This window comes from Haplochromis burtoni, unplaced genomic scaffold (assembly GCF_018398535.1).
Source record: "Haplochromis burtoni strain Fernald_Lab_line unplaced genomic scaffold, NCSU_Asbu1 Contig_127, whole genome shotgun sequence".
NCBI classification, from domain to species: Eukaryota; Metazoa; Chordata; class Actinopteri; order Cichliformes; family Cichlidae; genus Haplochromis; species Haplochromis burtoni.
This window is the reverse complement of record NW_024582488.1, coordinates 1448340-1453293: the sequence shown is the minus strand read 5'-3', so window position 1 is coordinate 1453293 and position 4954 is coordinate 1448340. Positions and strand designations below refer to the sequence as shown.

The following is a 4954-nucleotide window of genomic DNA, read 5'->3' as shown; positions in this document are numbered from 1 at the left end:
TAGATCTTATCCTCGCCTAATTTTTTTATTTATTTTTTAGCATATAACCCTTTTAAAAAATATGCCTCAAATCACATTTAATTCCAGAAATTCAGTAACCAACATATAAACATAATCTGTGCAAAGATTTATGTTTCTAAAGTGAAGCAGTGAAAAATTACAGCACTGTCAATACATGAATATCCAGACGTTGTATAAAAATGTCAAATTTTGGCACACATTGGACACTATGTCAGTTGAATTCTTTAGGTATTAAAGAGCAGAAATTAATTAATTTTACTAAGAGGCCTAAAAATGCTTGCTTTTTCAATATATATTTTTGAATAATTAACCACGCATTTACATGGCAAAGGGCCTTTTCTGCCATGTGCATGGAGAGTTTAATTGGCCTCTGGCCCTTTAAAATCTGAGGGGCTGTAACTTTGGTTTCTTTTGGCCAATTTGCATGATTGACACTCCTTTTTAATTGTTTGAGCCAATAGGATCACAGTAATGATGCCATGTTCAGAAGTTGCAGGGGCAAAACCCACATGGGACCAAATTTACTGCATTTGGCGCCTGTCCAGTCACATGTCTGTAGGTGGGTCTAAAATGGAGGTTGTTGACGGAAATAGCCCTGGGGAAGTTGCCACCAAGCTGGAAGGAGGCAGTGATAATACCAATACGTAAACCAGGGAAAGAAGATACGAAACCAGGAAACTACAGACCAATAGCATTAACACCCAACGTCTGCAAAATAATGGAGAGAATGATAAATGAAAGATTAGTGTTCTATGTAGAAAAGAAAGGATATTTGGCTCAGTATCAGAGTGGGAGGGGCACAATGGATCCAGCTTTATGTTTAGAACATGAGATAAGGAAGGCACAAGTGAATAAGGAGAGTGTGCTTAGACTTGTAGTCAAGACCGCCTAATCCAAGACCAAGACAAGGCCAAGACCAGAGGGTATCGAGACCAAGACAAGACCAAGACAAAAGTCCGTCGAGACCAAGACGAGACCGAGACCACGTAAAAGTCTCGAGACCAAGACCGGTCTTGAGACATCCAACTCTAGTCAGCAACCACATAAATATGCCCATTAAAGTCGACAACAAACCACATCATACCAGCCCTTAAAGTGCTCACTGAAATGGTTTCAATATATTTCTGCTCAATGAATTCACCAAAATACCTAAAGTTAGTGAAAATTGTTTAAGTAGCTGATAGCCACTGCTAGCGCTAGCTACCTGTACATAGCATGTAACGTAATGTTAAGTTAAAGTTAAGTCTGCAGGGACGGTTGCAAAAAAACTGTCCCTACATAATTTATAATGTTTGAAGAACACATTATAAATAACAATATTACATAAACATGACCTGGTCATCTGAGGTTGGAAAGGTAGTTAGAAGAGTTAGAAGATGGATAGACGGCTACTGGCTAGCTTACCTTTGAGGGTGTTTGCGCTCCAGGTGCCTGGTGAAGGTTGAGGTAGTCCCGGCTGTCTCGGTCAAGGAGACTTTGCAAAACCTGCACTTTGCCGAATGCTTCTTTTTTGCATTTACCAAAAACTCTTTGTGTTCTATGAACGCAAACTTTATGACAGACGAAGTCGCTGACATTTCTGTAACTTACTGACCGGGCATACTGCTCAATCTAACGGGTTGCATTTAGTTGTGTTTGAAGGGCGTGAAAGGCGAAATAATAAAATGCCACAATGTGGAGGGATTTGAGCATGGCTGAGCCACTGTGTGTCGCTGTGTGACAGCTGAGCAGCGAAAGGAAATTAATTGAGGAGCCGGCTCTCGCTCAATGGGAGTCGACTATTCTGATTCATTACAAAGCACTCTCTAAGCACGGCTCTTAGAGCTAAAGCTTTTGCGCATGATACATTATCGAACGTTATGCTGTGTGTCATGGATACTGTTGACTCCAAATCTCCCGACCACTATGTTGATCTGAGACAGCAAGACCGAGACAGCGAGACCAAGACCGAGACCAAAGTCCGTCGAGATCAAGACAAGACCAAGACAACAGTACGTCGAGACCAAGACCACGTAAAAGTGGTCGAGACCAAGACCAGTCTCGAGACATCCAAATCTAAGTGTGCTGGCGGTCTTTTTTGATATAGAGAAAGCATATGATATGATGTGGAGGGAAGGTCTATTGATAAAAATGAGGGAAATGGGTATAAATGGTTGAATGTTCAGATGGTTTAAGGATTTGTTGGAAGGCCGACGAATAATAGTAAGGATTGGGAGGAGTTATTCAGAGAGTTTGCCAATAGAAAATGGAACGCCACAAGGAAGCACAGTTAGCCCGCTATTGTTTTCACTGCTGATTAATGATGTGTTTAGGAACATAGAGGGTGGAATGGGGTTTTCACTTTTTGCAGACGATGGGGCAATGTGGGCAAGGGGACGATGGTTAGACTTTTTGGTGAAGAAAGTACAGGGGGCAATCGCAGAAATAGAACAGTGGTCATATAAATGGGGGTTTAAATTCTCAGTTGATAAGACTAAGTTGATGGTTTTTACAAGAAAAAGAGGTGGGGTTGACGTCAGGGTCAGATTATATGGACGGGAATTGGAAAGGGTAAAACTATTTAAATTTTGGGGGTTGTGGTTTGATGAAAGGGTGACATGGACTATACATATTCAGAAAATAATAGACAGATGCAAGAAAGTGTTGAATGTAATCAGGTGCTTAATGGGAACTGACTGGGGGGCTGATAGGAAATCTTTAAAAGCTATATATACTGGGCTGATTAGGTCAGTATTGGATTATGGGTGTATAGTATATAATTCTCCTGCCAGAACAAGTCTTCGTAAGTTAGATAGTATCCAAAATCAAGCGTTAAGACTTTGCTCAGGTGCATTCAAAACAACATCTGCAACAGCACTACAGGTTGAAATGGGGGAAATGCCATTACAATTAAGAAGAGAGCAACTGACATTGAATTACTGGGCAAGTTTACAAGGACATGGTCACAATCATCTGACAAAAACTGTTTTTCAACCATGGTGAGAAAAAGAGAAAACGCAATTGAAGAGCTTTGGGTGGACAGTGGGACAGAAAGCAGCTGAACTTAATCTGGACAAGATAAACATAAGTCAAATAATACCGTTGCCTACAATACCACCATGGATGCTCCCTGACGCAGTAGTAGATTTCACATTGTTAAAGAAAAAGACCAAGGAGAGGGGTGTTATCTTAAATTCGCATACAGTGCAGGAATATATTAATCAGTATTATAGTTATGTCAAAATCTACACAGATGCATCAAAGAATACAGCCAACCAAAGTGGGATAGCCTTTATATTTCCTGAATTTAATATCAAGGTGGGGAAAAGGATCAATGACGATTTGTCAGTATACACAGGTGAAATGGTTTCCATATTGTTAGCAGTCCAGTGGATTGAGGAAACGAAACCACTAAGATTTGTGGTATGCTCAGACTCGAGCTCATCACTGGCCAGCTTGCAAGACAGCCACTCAGACTGCAGACCTGACATTCTGATAGAGATCCAGCAAACATTGTTCAGACTTGTTATGATGGGGCTTGTGGTCACATTCTTATGGGTACCAGCGCATCATGGAGTTAAAGGAAATGAAATGGCAGATAGGACAGCAAAAGTCGCAACAAGGAGACCGATGGTAGATATGGTTATTAGTGTGAGTAGGACGGAGCTCAAGAGCAGAATACGATACAAAATGAAGGAAAGGTGGCAAAAGCAATGGGAGGAGGAGAGGAAAGGGCGATGGTTGTACAACATCCAAAGGAAAGTGGGGGAAATGAGAAGTACAGGACGAAACAGGAGAGAGGAGACGATTATATCTTGACTGAGATTTGGACACACTGGCTTAAATAGCACATTATTTTAATAGGTAAACACTGTACAGGGGAGTGTGACTGCAGTAGGGAACAGGAAACAATAGAACATGTTTTATTGCATTGTCAGAAGTATGATATGGAAAGGAGACAACTGATCAAAAAGCTGGACGATATGAAAGTGAAGTTGGACTTGTTTGATTCGTGTGAGCTCTATAAGTGAAAGTTATCAGGCTGTATTTTGGTTTTTAAGGCAGACCCATTTGTTCGGGAGAATTTGAATATTTAATTTTATTTATTTATTTATTTAGTCATTTAGTCATTTCGGTCCACACTCCACACCAGTTGGTGGTGATAATGCACCATTTTGCTGTTTGCCAACCGCCAATAAACGCTATACAGAAGAAGAAGAAGAAATATCCCTGGCAGGGCTATTTCGCAGTGGTAACTGCTGATAATCACGAGGCTACCGGCTACTGGCAAAAATAATGAAGGAAATTGGATGGTAAGCCAATTTCTGTCTTAGCGCATTTGTGCCGCTATGTGTTTTTGTGGTCTTCTTTTGTGGCTCTTTCACTGGTCAGACCGTGGTGAAACTTGGTGTTTGGAATTGGTGATAGCTCTGGAAAATAACTAGCCTTTCTTTAGCGGTTACATGAAGTCTGAAGAACTTCTGGTTTGGTTTTGTTTGTTTAGCGGACATTTAGCACGTTTTACATAACTGCTCGTTTAATCGTGGCTTGTTTTTGTTGTGTTTGGTGGTTGTAGAAATGATTTATATGAGATTTTATGGGGCGCAGTTTGTAAAGGGAAACATGCTGAAATTAACGGCAACATTTTTCCACATTTAGCTCAAAACCTTACAAAAACATGTTTTTTCGAGTAATTTTTTACAACATTTAGTAAAATATTTGTAACTTTTCATCAAATGTTAAATATTAAATCTAAATGTTAAATATTAAATCTAAATGTTAAATATTAAATCTAAATGTTATATTTAAATCTAAATGGTAAATGTTAAATCGAAATGTTAAATGTTAAATCTAAATGTTACAGAAAACTAAATATTTAGGCTAACTAGAGCTGGGCGATATAAGATTTTTTCATATCACTATATGTTTTTTTCATTTCAGGCGATAACGATAT

General features: G+C 39.5%; 1 protein-coding gene across 1 annotated transcript in view; it reads left to right on the top strand.

Moving 5' to 3' along the window:
- The first annotated feature begins 4214 nt into the window (after window positions 1-4214).
- The window catches only part of mlc1 (modulator of VRAC current 1), an 11486-nt gene continuing 10746 nt past the window's right edge, over window positions 4215-4954 (top strand). The window contains exon 1 of the mRNA XM_005930303.2: window positions 4215-4313. The gene's annotated coding sequence lies outside the window, so the exon portion shown is untranslated. The remainder of the gene's footprint in view (window positions 4314-4954) is intronic.